Below are 24,185 nucleotides of genomic sequence, written 5' to 3' on the forward strand. Positions count from 1 at the left end.
ACCACAATATCAGTTAACAAATCTTTACTATGGTTAAGACATCACTGCTTTACTTTTCCCATCTACCAATCAAGTGTCAGAAAATTTCCCACATTTATTCAGCAGAATGATCTCCAAGACTTCTCCCTGTTTTTCTGCTAGGCTGTTATGGCTTCAAAACTACATGAGGTTTAAATAGTTTAGCAGGTGGTTAAGCTGCCTGCCTGCTTTTGCCCAGAGAGCACAGGGAAGAGGCACGTGCTGTGTTCTGCCAGCAGTTAAGGGGAGCAATTGCTTGGCAGAGGGGCAGTAAAAAGCAGCTGGGCCTGGAGATGAGCAGCAGCACGTGGGAAGGAATGTGTGTGCCCAGCCTGAGCCTGGGCCTGCCCTGGTGCTGGCAGACTCCTCTGCCCCAGCAGAACCTCAGTGCTGCCCAGCACACTTTGGGAAGTCTTCTGGTTCATCTCATCACAGGACTGGAAGCTCTGGTCTCAATCAGGAAAACTGCTCAGTCTGTGTCGTGGTCCTTGAGTGCATGTTCATGGCTTAGCCACCTGCAGATGGAAGGGAACATCCAGGGAACTCAGCTAAGCCACAGGACTTGGCACTGAAGCAGCTGCTAAAGGCTCACACACCCTGCTCCATCCATGCCTTGGTGGGACACAGTGTCTGACAAGCAGGTGGTAACAAACAGCTCGAGGAAATCACTGCATCTGCTTTGTTAAGTGAGCATGTGTCTGAGCCCTGAATCCATCTTTCAATCAAGTCTTTAATAGGCAAATGTAATCCTGAAAATTATATTTCTGAATAGGACCCAGTAAGGAATAGATGGACATTTAGGTATGATTTAGAGTGAAATCAAACCAAAATATTGAAAGTGATGTTAAAAGGTCCCATGGTGCTGAAAGCAATTACAGTTACACCAATCAATTATGAAGTTTGAAACTGGCCAGTCTTCTTGGCTAGTTTGACTTGCAAGGTTGAGTCTATCCTGAACAAAGAAAATCAACAGTAAACCAAAGAAAAATTATGGGGAAACATATATCCAGTGTTTACATTTCCATCCCTTGCACTGGGCTGTGATAAGGGAGAGACTAGAAAAATAGGGATTGTAAAATACAGTCTTATCTTGCTACTGCCCTTTTAAGATTGATGAGTTATAAAAGCAATTATCCAGAAATGTTTTTAAAACTTGTCAAATGCATTATTTGACAAATATATTAATAAATCATGTATCTAGTAACAAACTGCATGAGCTCTGAAAACTACCTTATCATTTTAAAACAACTTGAAAATCTCATTTCATCCATTGATGAATCACCTGCCCACATTAGCAATAAACTGGCACAAGTAGGACAGAGACATTTTTATCTTTCAAATCATATGAAGTGCATTTCAGGACACTTTGCTAAATTTAAGCAAAGGCAAAAAAAGGCACATGTGTGTGTGTTTTGAGATAGTGGAGGCACACACATAGATTTGGGGCAATTCTCTACACCTGTGCAAACTGCCACTCTGGTTTCTCTGCAGGGGCTCTCATCTGCACAGGGAGTGGTGAAGGTCCAAAGCTGAATCTCTCTCAAATGATCCCCAGCCCACCTGCAGCTTCTGAACTGGGAAAAAAAAACACTTAGTCCATTAGACACCCAGAAAAAGAATTCACTATAGGTCAAAGTTTACATTCTTATCAGAAACTTCAGTCTCAAGCAGTCAGGTAGCTCCATGCAGACAGCTCATGCAAAGAATCTGTGTCACCTCCAGTATAATCCAATGTATGTCCTTTAGGAAAGGGCCCTTCCTCCTCCCATCCAGGTGGCACACCTTGAGGTTGAGAAGCTCATTGCCCTGTCACTCCCCTTCTTCCCTCTGGCTGAGGTCTTGTCAACAGATGAATTTGATAAAAATGAGAAATTTAAAATCCGTATTTATTTAACCGTTTCTGTAATTGCAAAAGTGCTTTCCCTGCACATTTAACTGGCAGTGGCTTTCAGACCTGGTGGATGCTTCATCTGGCAACTCTTTTTTTGCCTCACACACTGCTCACGATGCATTGTCCCTAAATTGAGTTGAAATAAAATGAACAGAACCAGTCCAATTCTCCAAGGTTATGGACTCCTGTCTGTGTACTGGACTGTAGCACCAGGTTGCTTTGCACTGCCAGGGGATGTACATTGTGTGCTTGGTTTGGTGCCTGTGCAGCGTGTACTGAGCTCCTGCTGGCTTCTCAGGGAGCTCCTAAGCTGTGGCCAAAGCCAGCTTCACCAGGTACTTCTCCAAAAGAAAAGTTAAATTCTCAGTTCCTTGCAATCTGAAATGTAGCCATTCATGGCACATCTCCAAATCATGGTCAGTTAGTGCTGCTCCTGTTATCCACCATGAGAAAGCTCATCATATGTTGTGCTTTTTTCTGCCATGTACTCACTGACATCTGCAGATGAGATGGCTGCAAGTATGGTGTCTTGGTGAGGGAGAAACAGTTCAGAGGGCCACAGTGGTTATCACAGAAGTTTCATCTGGAAAAGATTTGGACTAGTAAGAAGGAAAAGAAAAAAAGAAAAAGTCCTTTATTTAAAATTAAATACCCAAAAGCATGGCTTTTGGTGAAGAGATGAGTGGGAATCCACTACTTAGTTTCTCAGACATTTCTGCAAAATAGAAGTGTTGCCTGCTGGATCATTTTCTCCATTTCACAGACAGAATGTCAGGTCTTAGCTGAAAAAGGAACACAAATCTTCACATCTTGAAGAACTGGTACACATTCTCTTGCTTTTTCCTGAGCATTGTTCCAGCTCATCTCTAGTCATTCACAGGAATCCATACTATATATTAATAGACAACTTGGCCTTGGAATTTATTTTGCAGGTTGTGTTATTGCCTCATAAACACAGAGATTCTTTAAATTGTCATCAAAATACATCACCATAAAATTACTGAAGCAATAGAAGAAAAAACTTACAGTACTGCTACACCAAATTCTATTTCAAGTATTGTGCTGCTCTTCTGTGAAATTCAGTGTTCTTGCAGAGATCTAACAGCTTTGCCATATTCTTTCACTGATGTAGGTAGTCCAAAAGAAGCAATCACACCTTTAGAAAAAGCTGATTTAATTTCCATGGGACTGTGGGCTCCAATCTGCTAGGACCATCTTAACTCTTTTTAGTGCAGCCAGCACTAACTGCTGTTCTCTGCTACTTTTCACCTTAGACAGACATTTATGGCTGAGTAAAGTGGCTGTAATTTATATCTGAGCAAAGCAGGTCTCTTGATTTGGAGCATTTTCCATGGGTGTAAATGACAAGCCCAAGGCAGCAGCAAATCCAGCCCAGGAGATACAGTTAGTCCTTTTCAGGGAGCTGAAACTCTGATTATTGTGATCTGTACTGGGTAGATGTTGCAGGCTGTGTGACACTTTGCAGGAGAGGAGAAGTTTGGTTTTGCTGAGCCAAACAGAGCCTCATTTCCCACACGTGGCATGTGAAGGGAACACCAGGCAGGGATCCCTGTGCTGCCCCAGGTGGGAGCATTTCCACAAGACTTCCTGCACCTCACTTTGAGAAGGGCTTTGGGAACCTCCCAGATGGGCAGACACAGATGATGTTAGGATAGGATCACTGTGATTCTCGGTAAATAAACTCTTGGGAAATGGCAGTACCCAATTAGATGGCAATAAAGATTTTGTTGTTTCAGTTTTATGCATATTTTAAGACAAAATCTGTGATGAACTGCATTGTGTATGCTTGCACCAAAATAAAGAGGATAGCACAGCATATAAATAAGTTTAGCATTGGACCAGTATGTTTTTCAAATTATGACTCACTAACAGAATTTTACAGCAATTTGATTACAATTTTACTGCATGGAGGACTCTTTTGCATCTGTTTCACTGATATCCACCTTATAAATTTTATTTAATTTGTACTGATTTTTCCTGCACTTTCATAAGCAGGCATCACACATCTGAGCACACACAAAAATGATTACTTAAGTGATGATTTTAAAAAATGGATGTACATTAGCACATAAATGATTAATTCTTTTTTGTGAGTACAAGCATCCAGGCTATGGTTGAGTAAAATATTGATGGTACAAAGGAAATGAGCTGTTTCTTAATTTAGTTTTGTTCTGGTAATGTGTAACTAATGTTGTTCCCTTCTAGCAGTATGCATTTAGTGACCCTTTTAAATTTTAATACCTAGTGATAGCTAAACTAATAGTTTCATGGGACATATAAGACGAAATTTTGAAAAGATGCAGGTAGAGTTTACATGCTTTAATTTGAGACTCTGTAAGACATATAACACAAACAGGCACTACAGAAGAACCTAGATAAAGTGTCCACACACAGGCTGGCATTTCACTAGAGAGAAGAAGCTTTTTTTGTACAAGACACATTGAAGGGTAGAGACTTCATTGTCATATTGGTCTCGGGAGGCTGTGGCATATGAATCCCAGTTCATCGAGGCCTGATGCTCCTGTGAGGCACTTGAGAGTGTGGGGATTTCTGAGGCTGGAACAGAATGAGACTGCAGAACTGCTCTTCCCTGTTTACTCTAAACACAGGGGGACTTGAGCACTGAGATTAACCTCTGCTGGACTCCTGCAGCTCCACTCAGAGGTACCTACATTGTGGTTTTTCACTGTTACACAGCTCTTGAGGTCTTTCTGGAAGCTTTTGCCTTGACTACAGCACCCTGAGGTGTTTTCCCACATATTTGCTACTAAATGCCACAGTGGGGAGAAAGGCACTGAAAGCCAAGTGCTGCTCACATGGTCCTGCCCACACCTTCATTGCAGAGCATGGCAGGCCAGGCTCACCCATCCCAAACTTAAACCTGGTGCCAGTAGAGCAGAGCAGGATGGGCTGCAAATCAAATAGAAACCTTTCAAATACTGCATAGATGTGTGTGAGCAGCAAGGTGTGTAAGGACACAGGTTAAGGTAGAGCACAGCTCCAGGCTTTGACATCCTCAGATGGGAATACAACCTTGTTACTCAAGGTTGATATCCAGACTGGATTGCTGGCACTGCCTACCCCCTGCCCATCTGCTGGAATGGCACTTTGCCCACAGCGTGGTGACATGCCAGGTTTCATCTCAAGTAGGTGTCTTCTAACAATGGGTTTAGAAAGCAGCCTGTTGAAGACAGCAACTGACACTTCTTTCTTCAGCAGGCTATTTTTGGAGTGGGAACACTTGCTGGCAGCAAGTGCAAAGGGCCTAAATCAGTTTCTACTAGTCAGCTGCAAAAAAGAAAAATCACATTTGCTACAGAAGGTTTGGGCTAAAAAGTAAAGTGATTGCTTCCATTTGCTCTCGCCGGCTTCACATGAGAATGTTTATTGTGGATACTTAATCCTGCTTTACCAAACTGCATGGCAATTTGCAGGTGAGAAGGGAAAAAGAGGAAGAGGAATAATGTATTGCTTTTCAGACAAGAAAGGGTGCTGCTTTGTTTAATTTTAAGCCATGATCCTTTGATATTTTCCACTGCTGCAATGGATATTATATGGTAATCCTGCCAGGACATTTTATATGTGAGGAAGAGTTTGAGGGTTGGCTCCCCAGGATGACATTTGAAAAGTACAGTTCACATTTTTTTTCTTTTGGCATCTGAAAGAACAGAGGGATCTTCACTCAGTCCCAACAAAAAATCAACAGGCTCTCTGTCATCAGGCCTGTTTGAGAGGTTTTTGAAGATCCTAGGGAAAACACAGACTTAGTCACTGTCAAAAGTTCATGAAGGGGTGTAGATCAGAGAGCAAGTTAATGCACGCAGTTCTCCCGAGTGCCATTCTGGATACAGGATGCCTGAAACGTGGGCAGGGTGTAAAACCACATGGCTTTAAGAGCAGCCCAGATGGCCAGCAACCCCAGGAACACATGCACACGTGCTATCCTGATCCTTCTAGGAAGGATTTTGAATCTAAATTGTCAGCCTGACATCAGTGCCATGACATTACTGATGGGCAGGACTGATAGATGATTCGCTTTGCAGAGAGCTCCTCAATTGGGTCTGTAGTAAGAAGTCATATGGCCTCTTCTGACACGTTCAAAGCTCATCTGAGCTTGAGTCCTGGCAGTGTGATGTGATGTGATGTGGAGTCCAAAGCTGACCACAGCCCTAATCTGCTCTCCAAATCCCCAGTCAGCTGGCTGAGCAGTGAGCAGTCTGCTTTCTCCCCCTTCACTGTCTCCCCCAACTCTGACTCCACTCCATTCCTCCCCTGGCAGTGCAGGGGACTGGCCAGGTGGCAGGGAGCCTGCTAAGCCTGTGCCTTATGCAGCTGGTCTCCACACATGCAGAGTGTTTCTGCATGGTCTGGCTACACCACCGGTGGAGACCTTTCCCTCCCTCTCTGGTTTGGTGCTGAGCTCTTGGCCTGGTGCACATATGTGGGTAATAATGGCAGGGAGAGGGATTACCAACTAGGCATTCTCTGCAGCATGCAAAGTGCATGCACAAAATAAACAATCACTGAGATTCTTCTGAACGTGGGAAGCTATTCAGGCAGCATCTGAAGTACTCAGATAAAATATCCAAGTCTGAAACAGCTTTTGATAAGAAAGCTGAGAATAACCTGTAGTTATCTTTGGCCACTGGACAGTAGAGACTTTGTTATAAAATTATATATTTGCTATAGCATGACTGCTAAAATCCTGGCACCCTATTATGCAACTAATTTTTTTAAAAGTCAAATCTATAAAAGGAGCTGGAAAACTTTGACTGGAACCACAAATACTGTTTCTTCCATTGCTTCCCAAGTAGTGAACCACTTTTCATGCCCTCCTCTTCCCCACAAAGACAGAGAAGAGAGGAGATCTGTAGCTAACAGCGACAGCAGCTATGACTGCATCACTCCAAGCAGCAGAGGGAACAGAGTGCCTGCAGCAGTCTCTGTGATTTGCCAAGAATGGAGATGTCACAGCTTACTCTTTTTTCCAGCTATGTCAGAGAATAGTGTTGGCATTCCTACCTGAGCCTGTTTTTCTAAGTCAAGCACCGTCCAGAGTATTTAGTTATAACTTGATTATTACTGGCTGTTGCTTTGTTGTATGTTTTTGCAATGTTAATTCTTCCAGTATGTGATGCAAATAGGAGATTTTGTAGGATAGACTAGGTGCCATGGCTAATTTATATTGCCTTGGATCCAAAGTGCTTTCTACACTTTTGACCCCACACACCCCCCTCTCCTAGACCAAGCCTCCTCCCTTGACAGCTCCTTTGCATGACTGTTTCCTGCATGAGTTGTCACAGACAATGGTATTTCCCCAGACTCTGTGGAGCTTTGCATCACTCAAGATTAGTGGGCTGACATGCACAGTCATACAAGCAGCTGGCATACTGTGATCAGTGAGACAATGTGGGGCTGAAATGGGCCACCTATCTCATTGTCACCTACTGTCACCTCAAAGGTGAAAATGTGTCATCTTGCATTCTCCAAAGGAAAGCAGTAGGATATGTCCCTGGATCAGTGACTTCTAGACACTGTGCACATTTCAAATGTTGATGGGGGAAGGAGCAACAGTAACTCCAAAGGATCAAACAATCTGCACTCACTTCTGCCTCTTACAGTAGAGAATAGTAGAATAGAGAACATACAGAGAAAATATATAATATATAGAGAATAGTAACTGTGTGTGCTCACTTTCCATAAGTGGAAATTTTTCTTCTGCACAAACATGCAAAGCACAGAACAGAGGAAAGGAAACATTTCATGGATGGCTCTGTTACAGCTACTCAACAGAAAGGATTTTGCAGCCCACAGCCAGCACACAAGAAGGAACTCTGAGGTACATCAAAGCTAGAAGTAATTTTTTTCCAAACAAACAGTACTGTTAGATAAGGCCATAAGTGTTGAAGGACTAATTAAAGGTAATCACCTGTGTCTAAAGAACAGAATATCCTAGGCTGAAGTCAGATACTGAGATGTCAAGGGGCACACACTGAGCAGACACTCAAGGTAATATGCCAAAGGCAGCAGCTCCTGTCATTACTGACTGTGTGTGGGTCATGGACTTTATTGTGTGTGTCACAGAGGTAAAAGTACAGTTTGATCATCTTTCTTCTAACCTAGGATAAGAGTCTACCCTCTTGCTGGAAAGGAATGCCATATGGTAAGGCTTTATTTCAGAATTCATTCAGATACAAATTTGCAAGCAGTTTGTTTACCTTTCTATTCTTAGTAAGTAATGGTATTAACTATTTTCTAAGCACCCTCCCTACCTCATCCAAGGATAATGTCTGTCTGATCCTTTACAACTGTTTCACTGTCACCCAAATGAAGCAGGCTTTTGGCTCCTGAGTCAGTGTTAGGCTGGACAGCTGCTGAGCTGTGACAGCCCAAGGAGCTACCTCAGGCTTGCCCAAGGGGGATTCAGACTGTACTAAATTACATTCTTAGAGACTTATTTAAAGCCTTAATCCGTGGAGTTATATTTGGTGGGCCAGCGAAGGAGCAAGGTTTATGTGTGTCTGTGTGTGTCTGTCTGCACATGCACACATGTCCAATTACTTGCTTTCTGTAATACTAAAACCTCCATGACTATAAAATGTCATCAGCTGCTACCTGTGGACTCACCTTTGTGTAGGATGTGATTGTTTGTGTACAAAGTCAAGCCGATTCATGTTGGATTTTATGGACTCTGGAATGAGTAACACGATACAGATCGCTAGATAAACTGATCTGCTGGTATTTATAACCAGTGAGCAATTGCTTCATCCCTTTGCAAGTTTTCAGATGTGACAGTTACAGTAGAAAGTAGCTTTACTGTAGCTCTGAGCTGTTTGAGAATGTGTATGATTGGCTACATTTCTATGGGAATATTTGATTTACCTTAAAGAAAACATCCATCATGTCTTTGGTCATTCTTACTGATAGGGAGTAATTCTTCTTCTTCTTCTTGGTCAAGTCATAAAACACTTAGAATTCTGAGCCCAGTGAAGTAAATAGACAGATAAAATCATCTGCTCTCATCCTACATTATCTTGTAATTTACACATAAAAAAAGAGTGAAATAATGGAATGTTTTCAGGCCTGTTCCTGTTATGAAGGTCAATGGGTCTCCACAGGACAACAGGGACTCATCACACAGAATCAATTACAGGATTAGGTAATCCCCTAAAATGGGACTGAAAAGTGATTTTGTGTAACAGAAGTTGCTATACATAATATATAAATAGGTAACATTAAGTGTCTTGTCATCTTGTGATTATATGCCATAAACACAGATTTGTTACTAATACATCTTTTCATCTGTCTATGCCTGGAAAAGGCAGCACATTTTACTACGAGTGAAGAAAAGTGTAGGTTAACACTGTGATGGTGAATCTGTACTGAGTAGCAGTATGACAAATGAAATTTTGGAAATTAAAATTGTAGGCTGTGAGGAAGATCACCTATTAATCTTGGAAGTGTGCCATTAAATCTAATTACAGTATTTTGATGATATTACCTTAGATGTTTTGAATTCATTTCTCATCAAAAGATGGGTGCTGTAATACACCAAACTGAAAAGCTAATAATTGTACAGAAAATGGAGTTTGTTTTGCTTTCAGTCATTCCTGCAGACATTTAGAGTGCTGAGGGGAGTGAGCAATACCAGGGCTCTGTACCCAGACCCAAAGGGCACCATTCAGCTCAGCTTTGGTGTTGCCAGCTCTCTGCCCTGTACAGCTGTCCCTCACTGGGATTATTTTACAAGATGATTCTTTTGCAAGGACCAGGAACTAATCATGTTTTACTATTGCAGTGATCTTTGTGTGAAAGTGCCATGGCCAGAACCACTGGCCTGAAAGAGTTGGTTTTCCAAAGTTAAGCCTGATGGGGAGCTTACAGGCAGGAAAGACCAGTTTTACAGGACTGTGCCCAGTTATGTTTATTGCTTGAATCCCTTTTAGTGGCTTTGACATACAGTCATCCGGATTTCACTCCAAGCACATTTCATCCAGATTTCACTCTAGGCACATTTCAAGTTGTAAAATACACGGGACAACACATTGCAAACATTGTGTCTGTGTCTCTTCTGTCTTTGCTGACATGGGGTTCTCGCCACAGCCTCAGCAGAGGAGGAATTTCTGGCTTTCCACTGTCTCAGGTTCTTCTGCACAGACAGGATCCTGCAGGATCCCTGCTGGCTGACCCATGCAGTATACTGACAAAGCTTTAAAAAACTGTTTTCCAATTATTTTTATTCATTACTGGCACATCTCCTCTGCCTCCTCAGAGTACAGATGGGGGAGTGGGAGAGCCAACACATGGAATTTCAGCTGGACCTTTGCCTGAGAGCAGCTATTAGATTTATCACTTAAATATTCAATATAGAGATTGTTCTGTGGGCTTCTCAAGGCAAACTGATGTCAGATGATGGTGGGTGGTCATGAATAACAGTGTGAACCCATTTCTTACATCAGCCAGAAAGCTAAATCACAGGAATGAAAGCACATGCACATGCTGGTCCTTTACAGAGACAGGACAAAGTTGCCAAGTTGGGGTGCACAGCCCAGCATCAGTATTCGCAAAAAAATTATCACTACACCTTCAAGTGACAGGCATACAGCATGAGATTTCTGCACATCCCTCTAAATGAGAAGGAAGATTAGAAAAATATTAAAAAAGGAACAATGATGTTACTAATGGTTGGACTCGATGATCTTAAAGGTCTTTTCTAACCTAAATGATTCTATGTTAAAGTGAATTCTTGACAGTCAGAAATACTTTAAACATGACTCTCAATACAGCACCCAAGAAGATACTATAAAAAGTGTTGGAATTGTTTTCTCTCCTCCCTGTATTTTACAAAATTTTAATTGCTTAAAAGCACCTCCCATAATTTTCTGACAGCTGTCAAGGGTGAAAAGAGGGGTCTTCCATCATTTGGAAAATATGAGAAAATTATCTTCTCTCTTTTAAGCATTATAAAGATCTACCCTCATGTGATACTTTGGATACTATTTACAAGGTAAATTCATTACATCTTTTCTTAAACCTACCCCTCTTTAAATAATACTTGACTTATGAACAATTATTTGTCTGTATCAACACAGCACAGGCTTGTTATATTAGCAATTTGCTATTTTTAGCCACTTGGTGTAAATCATGAGCAACAATGTTCTGAAATGTCTTACTTCTGACTTGCATTGATACTACAAGCTCAGGACTCAAACAAGGAAAATGGTTGGCTCAGCTTTATTGCTTTGCCAGCCAAACACTGGGATTTTCACCGATATTTCCCCTGGCAACGTTTAGGATGATTGAACAGGGATATGATTTGAATGCACTCAAGGCAGATTAAAGACCCATCTTCTCGGGATCTAAATCATGGGGAACGGGGAAGAATAGGGCAACGCCTAAAAAAATGCCCTAAAAAAAGGGCAATACCTTCAGAAGGGATTCATGGAGATGGGGTGCTGAAGCCAGGAATGGTCGGCGTCCCTCTAACAGAGGTAAGCATTAGGAAACATGGAATTCTGCATTGTGCAGGCTGACACCATAATGAGTTATCAGTTTCAGCTTATGTGGCTTTAACCCTGTTCTGCTCATGAGCTGTGAGGCATTACAGCTTGATCTTCCTATTTTCTACATTTATGTTCTTAAAAGTCCAAAGGAGAGAATTCTTCACCAATCGATAGAGATAAAAAGCCTGTTTTTCTTGGAAATTGTCCTACATTTATTCACGTATTATACATGCCTGCCCTGCCCTGTGCAATGGCTCCCAGGATATTGAGAAGACAAGACACATAAAACCAGAGCTGCATGAAAATAACTTTTCTAGGTTGTTAATACGAACAACTATTATCAGGCAGACAAATGTTTACCCTTTCTATGGGAGCATTATTCATTGAATAGCACCTTAAATTGTCCAACTAATTTTATTCACTCATAATAAATAAATTCTATTCTCTTTTACTATCAAACTTAATTACAGTAAAGGTAAGTCATAACATTGCACTTTGTAATTTAGATTTAAGGATAGTGAATATAAAAACTGCATGTGTACTTCATCAGGAATTATGTATCGATCCATATTAAATTACCTACCATTCTTCTACGCAATGCCTTGCACTAGGCAGATGTCTGTAAGCACTGGCAGAAAGGAGGGAGGAAGAAAACATTTAGCTAAAACAAAATGACTCTTAGGGTATAACATCATCACTTCTTGGCACTGCTGTGATTTGACCATCCCCCTGTAAATGACATTTGCTGTTTTTATTGGAAATGACACAGCTTAAATGAACATGTCCTCAAAATATAAGTTTGATATTTCATTCAGAAGCCATTGTGTCCGTGCATTTGCATGCTGAGTCACTGATGGAGCTCTGGCTCAGCCAAGGGGAAACCATCAATTCCATTTCCCTCAGTACTTGGTATTTCCTAGGGATGTGCCATTTGAGCTAACTTTTCCTGAGCTACCATGATCTGAAGGTGGTTTCCCAAACTTGCAAACTGCCCTGCACTTCCTCACCAAATCACCATGTGGCTGAAGTGGTGATGTCAATCAACACACCTACTTGCTGAAATCAGTTCAGCTTTGGTTGTAAACCTGGTGGAGGCATTCAAACAGAATGAAATGTCTGGTTTAAAAACAGTTTAATATTATCTATACTTTAATGAATAAAAAAATCACTGTTATTCTAACAGAGGGTGCTTCTGTTACCAGTATGAAAACACTTTGCTTGTATTTTCAAATTCATGAACAAATGTTGCTCAAGTCTGTAATGCACTTAGAGGGTGAAAAGTCCTTTGGACAGTAGGAATCACCCGTACACCCTACCCATGAGACCAGGTGGGTCTGTTACCACCTGGGACACAGGGACAGTCTCACTGAAGCCAAAGGTGGTCCTCGGGCATTCCTAGCTCTTGGGCTGACACTCAGTCTATTTTATTCTGCCTCTGTACTTTCAGATTCTGTTGATGTGTTTCTTTGGCAAATCAATCATTCTAGGGGTAATTAACATTTAAAAGCCAGGTTTCTTTTAATTCCATTAGTATATTTGTGACAAGAAATGTGTTGGCAGAATCCAAAGGTTAAGAGTTACAATGAAGAACAAGTTTTAGGATAAATGAAAGTTAAGGCCTAAAATAGCCTGACAATACCCCATTAATCTGCACACTATTGACACAATAGTGGTCTGTTGTGTCAGTGAGGATTTAAGAAGCTTTGCAGCACATGTTACTGATAGTTTATCATATCAATAGAAGCCTGCATATATTTGTGTTTAAAAACCTGTGGCTGTGTAATTCCCTGACTGCACACATATTGTAAATGCACATACTTTAAATCCTTCCATAAAGTGGTTTCTAGCCATGCAGCAAATTTTGAAATGATAATAAACTACCATATTTAAGTGTAGACACAAGATATTAGTCTTGGCTGTACCAAAATCCTCTAAAATGCTGTACTTCCAGCTGAAACCCTTTGCCCTACGGGAATGCGATCTGATTCTCAACATTGTGTCACCTGCCTAATTGAAGCAGAAGGAGATTTAAACCATATTAATCTTTCATCCTGATATATGGAAACCTTGAGTCAGCTTGTGGCTCGGAGGTATGGCAGGGAAGAAAGGTCCCTTCCCACAGGCTGCCCTTCTCAGAGCAGAGGAGAGCACGCAGCCACAGCCCAAGCAGTGCCAAGGGCTGGGCATCCGACACCCCCACAGCAGGGACAGCAGAACAACATTGAGGAGTAACTTCTACATGGCAGTCACAAAAGGGGTGTATTGAATGAAAATATGAGTGGCTCTTCCAGTGCTGCAGTCTTCCTGGCTGGCGCTACCATCAGGAGTTTCAAAAGCCAAGGAGCAAATCCCACATTTTTAATGCCCTGGTGTGGGTAGCCTGCACCTAGGCACCATCCATACCCACCATAAATCCCCACCACAGTGGGTCTGCTCCGGGTGTCTCACTTCCAGTGCAAAGGCCACAGAGCTATTCTGTGAAACAAATCCTTCTTTGGGAAGCACTTTCAGCTTTGTTCTCCTGAGGTTGTGATTCGATTCCTAACCAAGCAAGTAGTCTCTGTCGCAGCATTTTCATGTGCCGTGCAAATTTTGATGCTTTTCAGATTAGGGCTGTTCATGAAAAAGAGAAAATAATGTCCTTACACCTTTAACCAGGCAGCAGCTCCTGGGGTGCCACATAGCTGTGCTGTGTTCGCTGTGAGGAAGCCCATAATGATCTTGCCTTTAGCCTGTCACCACTAGGAAACATCAGAGAGAGACAGCCAAGGGGGACTGAGTTGCCAAAAACGTCCTATTCCCATGGCTGGGAGATTTTGTTGGCACCATCTCTAAAGAGAATTTACTATGGGCCAAATCCTGGCGCCCTTACTTAGATGAATCAGTTCTCAAGAGGCAACGCTCCCGCTGTGAGTGGTGCGTGCGTAAAAACCTGCCAGATCAGCCCAAAATACTGCTTGGGAGTATCAAGCACTTCTCTTCCAGAGGGGTAGGAGCGCTGTGGGAAGCAACCAGCCCAAGGCTTTGCTGTGGAGACACTGCTCAGCTAAGGGGCAGGAATCTGGGAACTGCGCATGGAGGAAGGATATATTCCCCAGCAAAAATCTCTGAATTACTTTTACTTGGAGTTTTTCTTATTTCCCATAAAATAAACACAGATGAAACAGTTTGGCAAGTAATCCTTTATTTTTTTTCCCTGTACAGGGGCATCCAAAATACTCCATGGTACTTTAAGCCTTAATTAATTTATCTTTCATGTGAAGAAAAATGAATTAGTGACAGCTATTTCCTGGACTTCATTTCTGGGATTAAACCCTTTGTTTCTGGAATATCTGAAGGGATTTTGGACAGGCATTTAAAAAGATGTCATTTCAAGGACATCCCCCCCAGCACCACACGCGAAGTACTCGTCTGCAAAATCGAGTCTCGTTAGCCCGCAAAATTGCATTGCTCGCAATGACTTTTTCTTCCCAAATAGAAATGAAAATTTCTGTCTTAAGAAGCGAAGGTGGCGTCGACGATGAACAAAACAAATTCTCGATGGCTTCGTCCCAGCTGTTTACCTCCGCGGCCTCGGGGCGGGAGGGGCGGGGGCAGGTTTGCCGAGGTGGGCTGGGAGGGGTACAACTACGGGCGAAGTTTGCCGGAGCTCCGCGCAGCCGGCCGGGGCCGGGGCCGGGGCCGGGGCCGGTGTCGGTGTCGGTGTCGGTGTCGGGGCGGCGCCCGGCGCTGCCCGCGGCGGGGGAGGCGGAGGCGGGGGGGCAGCGCCGGGGCGGTGCCGGTCCGCCCCCGCCCCGCCATGGCGCGACTCGCCGAGCTCCGCCGGCGGCCGCGGGCCGCGCTCCCGCTGCGGTGAGACCGAAAAGTTGTCCGCGGTAGCGGCGGGGCGCGGGCCGGGGGCCGCCGCGGTGCTGGCGGAGGGACGGGCGAGAATAAATCCATTCGCGGGAGGTGGAGGCAGGGGTGGGCTCTGCCGGGCGCGCCTCCCCCGCGCCGCCCCGGCTCCCAGCGCAGCGCCGGGATGGGGCGCCCGGCGGGGGACGGCGGGCGGAGCGGGCCCCGCCGGCGGGCGGCGGCCGCGGGCAGCGGCGCGGCGGCTGCAGGTACCGGGGAGAGCGGCGGGAGCGCGGCGGCGCTGCCGAGCGGAGCGGGCGGGAGCCGCCGCCGGCCGCAGACGGGGCAGCCGGAGCGGAGCTGTCGGGTTTGTCCCCGGCGAAGTCGCCCCGGGGCGCTTGGGGTGAGTTGGAGCTGGCGCCGCGTCGGGGGCCGAGCCGGCCCGGGGCTCGGCGCTGCCGGCGGGGCGGGGAGCCTGGCGAGGCGTGATTTACGGGCTCCCCGGCAGCAGCCGGGCGCTGGGAGGCAGAGGGAGCCGCGTTTCCAGCTCCCCATCAATAATGGATGGAAACAAATACTGGAGTCAGTTCTGAATTATCCCCGTGCCGCGGCAGGGGCAGCTCCCCGCCCGCCCTCCTGCCGAAAACAATGCTCAGGTGCGGAGCGGGGAAACTTTTTTTTTTTTTTTTTTTTTCTGGGGGGGTGGGGGCGTTTCATCACTGCAGAAACCGATACAGCTGCTTTCAAGGAGTAATTAGAAAGGGTTTAAAGCCTTCTTTATTATTTATAAGGATGAATGGAAATGAAAGGTCACACAGATATATCTAGGTGGCTATTACGCCTGTGTTTTAAAGGGTTGTGGGGTGGTTGTGGAAGGTTTTTTGTATGGTTGTTGTGTTTTAGCTTGTGAGTTGAAAAATGCGATTAACTGCTTTAGGTTTATGTTTTGAAAAAATTGTAGTTCCGGTGGAAATCCCACTTGTTAGCATGAATATGGCTAGTCTTAAATTAGTGGGTTTCTGCCAATCTCTCAGTTATTTCTTACTTCTGGTCAAGATTATGTCTGTAGCACAGGCATTAGCCTGTGAGTAATTTGAGCAAAATTCAACCCTCAGTGTGTAAAGTCATTTGTATTTGTGTGTGGCTTAGAATACATTTACTTTTGAGCATAGCAGCAGCAATGATGGTTCATAATGCTCACATATGTGGCACTTGCTGTACAGATGGTATTGTAGCTTATCCATGTACACACACACACACGCTTCACACATAATGTGCAGGAATTACAGCAAACTTCCTCCAGAATACTGTTCAGTGCTCTGTAAATATGTGGCATTTTTTTCCCCCTGGTTATTTCCTTTGGGGGAAAAAAAAAAAAAAAACATGCATCTTTATTGGGATACCTTTGTGCTTGAAGTTGTTGGTCTTACTAATGTTCCCTAAATATTATTTGAAGAAACAGCTTCCTGCTGTCTTAGAGGCGTTTACTGGTGGTCTGTTGCTCTCACATACAAATACTTTCACAGAGAATTTTCTGAGGTTCTCTCCTTTTTCCAAGTCCAACAGGAAGCTCATTGTAAAGCTTTGCAATTACTTTTGTGGCAAAAGAGAATAGACTTTTTTTTCCTGCTTTATTCACGGTATAAAATTCAGTGTACCTCTAAAGTCTATTTCAGTTCCTTTCAGTAAATTAAGCTGTATGGAATCATGTTTAATGTTGTAAGTGACAGGCATATTTTGTTATGTTGGCAGATATTGTATAAACATTTACTCTGGCTTAGATAAAAACAAATTGCCAGCTTAGTGCTCTGATTTCTTCTCTATATAATTATAAACTTCAGCAGTTTTTGTGTTAACTAATATAAAGCTCAGGGTTTTTTTAAATCAGGAAGGAAAAGTTTGTAATAAGAATTTATTAGGATTCTGAATTATGTAGCTCAGATTTGTTTTCAGAAAGGCAGCCAAAAAAGTATAACCCAGAGGCTGTACATTGGTTTATTTAACCAGCTTCTCACTTTCATCTGCACCTTTAGTTACAGTGAACCTTCCTCCCCCATATCCTGCAGTCTGTCACTACCTGTTCTCCTTTATGGTGAGATGCAACAGAGATAACATCATTTTCTAAATGTGCTTTGTGTGATGCAGGAGTGTGTGCCAGGAATACAGTGATGGCCCTGTCAGAGCTCCACAAACCAGCTGTGTGGCTGCGGGTTTTCCCCCCAGCCTCTCGCTCCCTTTGAGCTGGACCATCTGAACGTTTCTGGGAATGGCTGAGCTGAGCTGACTGTTAGAGCAGATATTTTAGCCCTTGGAGCCGCCATAACTTTGCTGTCTATTTATGAAGAGCACATTTGGATAGAATGCTTAATTATAGATGCAATTCACTCGAGGTTGATCTTTGATCCAGTCGGTCCCGTCATGAGAGGTGTGTGAAGGAAAAGTCCACCATGGAAGTTCAGTTCAAAGTGTATGTTAGGCATTTGTAATAATGTATCTTCTGGTCTTACTACAGCTGATCACAGTCAGGTTTCAGTTCTGGTTTTTATGGGTATTAAATTCTTTCAAAACATTAGTGCACTTAACAGAGGACTCAGTATCCCCTGAAGTCAGGTGTAGCCAGTTAGATAGACAGAACCTGCATGGAAATGTTGAAATGCCATGTTTGTTTGTCCTTCTGAAAAACAAAAAGCAATTTGAAATCTGAAATCAAGTGGAGATCAGGGGTGAATATGGTCACTTTTCATCAGGTGTAGAAAAGTGATATGACTGAGACTGTTTCAGTTCTGGGTTTTTTTTGGTAAAACAAAGGAAACCTTTACAATAGCTTCCGTGCCTGTATGAGCTTATGTGGAGGTTACTTGCGTTGCAGTCTCTGATATTTTTCAAGGCTTAGACTGTGTGTTTGCTAACTGAACAGAGGAGATGATGGTTGATTACATACTCATATGTTAAATATACCTCTAACTCCAGATTGATAAAATCAGATACCTTTCCACTTGATAAAGTAACAATTTGCTCCACAAGTAATTAAGAAAAGATGGAATAAGGCATATTACTGGCATTGGGTAGTACAAGGTATTTTCAGTCTTAGCAACTCTGTATGTAATTAAAACAGTTCAAATGTTGCTTTCGTCAAAACTGCTGCTCGAACAGATGATCCCTTCTTATGCATCCGATAAGCTACTGCAGTTACTGTTAAAATCCATCTAAGCCATTTTATTAAGCTGTTATTTGTTCTGTGAATAGCTGCCAGCCCTGAGTTCAAAAGAAAGTGGGTTCTGATTTGTTCCCGTGTCACATGGAAGAGGTGTGCAGCGAGAACAGTGTTACTGCTCTTTCGATGCTGTTTGTGGAGCTCTGTGTGTTGTCTGCCATAGCCTGCTTTCCCTCGTCGTGGCTTGACAGTAATTACAGTACAGCTAATATCAGAATTTGGTTCTGTTTATTCAGACAGGACAACTGTTAAATTGTCCCACTTCCAAAGTCAAATGTTTGTGTTAACCACAGAGATCAAATCTGTAGTGCATATATACAGCGTATGAGTAGTATTGATTTCCCTAACTTTTCTTTTCCATTCGGCTTTTGTTAACTAACCCAGATTAGCATTTTAACAACCCTGAAGTGAACTTCTGCCATTCTCTCTGCTTGGACAGTGTGTGTAGACCATCCATCATCCTGTCCTTGGCCACAACAGGCTACTGGCTCCATAACCATTTGGAGCTACACAGAAACCACCCGACTGTGAACAGCACAGCTGGCTACAGCAATTTTTTCTTCCACGCCACTGGCAGCATTGTCTGGCTATGGTAACTAAAGTTAACATCCAGAACGTGAAGTTTCTTTCATTCTGGCACCCCTGCCCAGCCCCACTGCAGCTCGGTGTGCACACCTGCAGAAGGAAGGGCTGCAAAATAGCTGGGAGGAGTGAGGCAACCGCTGGACTCTTGCTTTTCAAGGCTCCAGTTTGGAGACAGCAACCTGTTGTTTGGAGTGGGATGACATTAACTCTGTCCATAATCGAGAGGGAGCTTCTGGCTGCATCCTGTGTGTGCTCAGTGTGCAGATCGGGGTGAGCTTGGGAAGCGCCAGCTACAGAAACAGAACTTGCCACTTTAACTTAGCCACACAAACTGCCAAGGAGCACAGAAAGAAATGGAGAATTTCGGCTGTGTATTTCACACATTCTTGTAGAAGCCTTTTTAGTTCCACAACGGAAACCATGTGATTTCACAGGATCTGTGCCCAGACTCTAATACTTGCTACAGATGCTTTCCTTGGTTTGTTTTGCAGATCTATGAATGCAATAGGAAAGAAGTTACAGGATTTGTTGTTTTAATTCTGATGTGTACTTTGAATGGCAGATAACCAGCAGGTGAATGTACTTGTGACTCTACGCTAATTTTACTTGTTGAGATTTTTGCATAATTAAATAAATTGGCTAAGCATGGCTGTCTATCATGTGTGAGACACTGCTTTCTTGCTAGAAGAGAACTTTTGCTTTCAAGAGCACAGGAGGTCAAGAAGTATTAGTGGGAAAGGAGGGGTTTGGTGGGAGTGGAGGAGCAAAGAAGTGGTGGTGGAAGAGGAGGAGCAAGGATCTCAGGCAAGCAAGTGACATTTGTTCTGTCCAGAATGGTTACAAACCTTGTAAATGAAATCAGTCCCTGGACAGCTTTGATTTATATTCTCACACAGCAGATTGGCCTTGGTCTACCTGACCTTGGTAACATAACAGAGGTCGTATTTGCACACAGAGACTCTCCGTGCAAAAAGGTTTGTTGTTGCCGTTACTTTTTTTTTTAAACTGTTACATCTAAGAGCCAAATTGCAGCCCAGTTTCTAATTGGATAGGCACTGTGAAAACACAGAATGAAAGGGATGGCTCCTGTTCCCACAGTGGATGGTTTAAAGAAGAGATGGCAGATGGGTACAGTCGGGCAGTGGCCTCTAGAAGCAGGAGAGCCGTGTTGACCTGCATAATCAGCAGCTGTGCTGGTGCACAAGCCACCTAAACATAGCTGAGCTGCGTGTGTCAGGGACGGGGGCACACACGCTTTGGCATCAGAGGCAAAGGGGAGCTTTGAAGAGGGCCTGGGATGAGAATGAGGAGTTAATTGGCAGGTGCCTGCTGGGGGGCTCTTCAAGTGTGTGAGGGACAGCAGGGAGGCAAGCACAGAGTTGCTCATCTAGAAAGGTAACGAGTGAGTGGTGGGGAGCAGCATCACAGACTGGCTGCCCACCAGCGCTGGGAGTGAAACCTCAGAAGAGAAGAGAGCTGATCAGCTGGTCACTCAGCTCAGCTATTACTGCAACAATAGGCTTTTCTTAATGTGAGCTACATAGTTCATCTTTATTTTATCAAATGGTCGTGGCAGCTGGGACTGCTTTCTCAAGCAGTGGTAAAGTACCAGCTCACACCTATGTTGGGTAGGGCCTTCCTCAGAGCTTTACTGTGGTGTGAAACAAAAGGTATTTCCCTCAAGTGCTGCTGCCTGGCTTCCCAGGCGTGTGTAGGGGTGCTGCTGGTGGGCAGGGACTGCAGCACCAGCACAAAGTGTTGCTGCTGTTTCTGTGTCTGTCATGACAGATGCACTTTGGGGTTGAAAGAAAGTCTTCACACTTGTATGTCAAGCCCTTATTTATGCTGTGCCTCCATTTAGGTGCCCCCTTCCTATGTTGTGTGAGCCCCTACGTGTCCCATCGGGCTGTGTAACCGCTGTGTTTTGGGAGACCACAGAGAAGAAAACTGCATATTTAATTTTAAAAAAAGCTCCATGTATAGTTACGGCTGCAGTATTGAAATTTCAGATGGCACCTGAATGTAGCCCAGCGTGAGGGAGCGTGGCTATGCCTCTTGGTGTGATGGTAGCCAAAGCAAGAAAGGGCTGTGTAGGCAATGTGTGTTTCCTGAGCAGTGCAGTCTCAGGAGTGAAACACCAGAGCACTGCCTGGTGGGTCAGGGCCCTGTGGAAACAACTTGAACCAGCCAGCCTGGAAGGCAGGAGAGGGCCCTCTGGCTCTTCAATAGCTGCCCAAGAGCCAGCTTTGGCACCCCTTGCAAATATAGCTCGTTTGTGTATTGCCACCTGGGGACGAGTGCTGAAGAGAAGGGAACAGATAACAGAGGAAAAGCAGTAGTGGGAAAGCTGTCAACAGTGTGTGAACAATGTCCCCAGGTGCCTCATGAAAGGAGTAATAAGGGAGGGGGAAATAATCTTGCAGAGTTGAATGGTTTCCTTCAATTTGCAAACTTCTCTCTGTGACAGTTTCTTTAACCCAGCACGTGTTTATCAAAGATTAACACCGAAAAGCCAGTAATTTGTTTTTGCTCAGTAAATCATATTTTCTTCATAAAGTAAATGTCGTGTGGATATTTTTAGCATTATGTAGTTTTTTTTCCCTTGATGATAACCTCAGACAAAAATAATCAAATCTCATGCTTTAGGGATTAATCTGATTTCCTGCAAGGGTATGGATAGAATTTTTTTTTTTTTTTTTTTTTTTTTTTTTTTTTTTTTTTTTTTTTTTTGTGTTGCATAGCACTATACAGGTTTTACTGTGAGAGTGGATTATGGCTTTTCCTCCCCCTAAAGCATCAGGTTTTCATCCTCACCAAAAACATAACAAACACTGCTCATGGCTGAACAGTGGTCTTCAGCAGCAAGCTGTGCCAGCACAAACCTAAATATTTGGTGCAGATGGGTAAGAAAAATAGACCTGCAGATGAAAATAGTGTGGGGGGTAGGTATGATTATCTTGTCATGTTGTTACACTGGCTAATATTACTAGTGACAACCCAAGGATTTAAGGAAACATTGTAATTGTACTGGGGATCTGGGGAGGCCAACGTGGAAGAGGGAATGGGACAGGCTGTAATAGAAAGCTTTAAAGCCCTAAGTCTCATTCCCTGATTTGGCACAGATTTCCTTCTGACCTTGATTCAAGCACTTGCAGTCCATGTGTTACTGATTTGAATTTTTTTTAATTTTATTTTACTCTGAAAGGTCTGATCTGTGACTTCTCTGTGGCTCACAAGTCAAAATGCCAAAGTATTGTGATGCAAATATTTCCCTGTCTTGCAGAGTGAATGTTATCATGAGGCAATGGAGCCCAAGTAAAACAGAGAGGAGGGAGAGCTGGTGCCCAGCATGGCTGCATCCAGTTGCAAACACTGCCATGGATATGGCACTGCCCGCTTTGCTCTGTGGAAAGTGGGCAGTCCTGTGGTGCAGAGTTCCCCAAATCAACACAAGGATGTGCCCAAGCTTGGGACCCAGAGCAGGGAGAGCCATGGCTACACATTTCACCAGTCCTGTCTCCAGCTCCAGACTGGCAACAAATAGGTGTAGTTTACCTGAGTGCATTTATATCAGTTTAATAACGTCAGCAGACTGCAGGGCCAGGAATCAGCCAGATCAAATGCTGCACTAATACATCTGATTTCTAAATTAAAAAAAACAAAATTTTCACCATTACTCTGTGCTTCTGGTAAGCCAGGTCCCTCCAAGAGACCCTCAGCACAGGCACCTCTCAAAGTGTGTCCCTGTCCCTCTGACCATCCCCCGGGTCTCACAGCATGAGCACCTGTGTTCCCCCCTCCCCTGTGAATATGTATATACATACTTTTACAAATACACACTTGGAGACTACAAAGGCAGCAAATGTGATAATGTGATCCAACTGTTCAGTGCTAGGCTAGAAAGAAGTATTTTTCTGCCATTATGTGAAAATTTAGCGTGACTGGAACAGAGTCTGCATTTGATTAGGCAATTTAAGAAATGGAAGAGACTTCATACTGTAGGGCAGTGCTGCAAAACAATTGCTCGGAACATGTTCTAAAATTGGTTTGCTTTCACCAGATTTCCATGTGTTTCTGCACGACATCTCAAATGAAAGTATGAGCAGTCACGTGGCAAGTGACAACATTTTGGTATTATGGTAAATAAAAGCAGCAGTTTAAACAATTACTCCAAATCCTGAGGAGACTTTGAGATAAAGAAAAAAAAAAAAAAAAACAAACTAAAACCAAGAAAACAAAACTCTCTATTTACTGTAAGCCTGGGAAAGACATTTCATAACACATCCTTTTACTGGCATAGTTAATCTTTAATCCTAACAAGATAATAGTAATTGTTAACTTCGAGCTCAAGGTTCCTCCAGGTTTTCATGCCTGTGTTTTGTACATGTAATTGATGGTGCCCAGGAAAGGGGCAGAGCACATGCTTTGCATATACAAGTAGGTAACTGGGTGGCCAGCTACCAGATTTGTCTGTGCAGAAAAAGCAAGGCTAGTTAAAAACACGTTGTTCCCCAGGCTCTGTAGGCAGTGTTCCTGCAGGCAAGGCTGGCTGACCGTTCCAGCCCTGAGAACGGCACACAGAGAATCCCAGCACAGTGTTTATGATCTTTCACGTGCTTCTTGCCTGTTGAGTCCTCTCCTGTCTGTCCCTTTGCATTTTCCGCAGCCATTTACCTTCTCTCTGAAGTGAGAGCAGTGGCATGCAGCAGCCTTTTCCCCAGCAGCAGCAACTCGAGCCAGCAATGCTCCAGCAAAGCACAGTGATGAGATGCTGGAGGGATGTTTGTAGCAGGGGAGAGTGGTGGGTGGAAAGAAGTGATGCTTTCTGGAGTGAGCTTGACAGCAACATTGTCTGAGGCACAGCCTGTTGAACAGCAGATGTGCCCTTTCCACAGTGCAAATCCCTTTTCTCTCCCTCTGCCCTGCTTGTTGGTGCATACTCCTTCCCCCAAACCTCCCTTCCATTTCAAAACATCCCATTCACTTCATCCAGTAGGCAAACCCTGACCTCCTGGGCTCCAGCCAGGACTCAAATGGGCAGCACTTATCTCAGGATCGGGGCTGCAGCCCTGCTCAGAGGGAAGGCTGCTTACACTGCTCTCTGCAGGGCTGGCAGACA

The 24,185-nt window shown here is 43.8% G+C and overlaps 1 protein-coding gene across 7 annotated transcripts in view; it reads left to right on the top strand.

The window, feature by feature from the left end:
• The first annotated feature begins 15,588 nt into the window (after positions 1-15,588).
• SEMA6D (semaphorin 6D) overlaps positions 15,589-24,185 on the top strand; it is a 31,120-nt gene continuing 22,523 nt past the window's right edge. For all 7 annotated transcript variants that reach the window (XM_053954470.1, XM_053954473.1, XM_053954475.1 and 4 more), the window contains exon 1: positions 15,589-15,670. The gene's annotated coding sequence lies outside the window, so the exon portion shown is untranslated. The remainder of the gene's footprint in view (positions 15,671-24,185) is intronic.

The sequence above is a fragment of the Vidua chalybeata genome, chromosome 13 (assembly GCF_026979565.1).
Source record: "Vidua chalybeata isolate OUT-0048 chromosome 13, bVidCha1 merged haplotype, whole genome shotgun sequence".
In the NCBI taxonomy this organism is placed as follows: domain Eukaryota; kingdom Metazoa; phylum Chordata; class Aves; order Passeriformes; family Viduidae; genus Vidua; species Vidua chalybeata.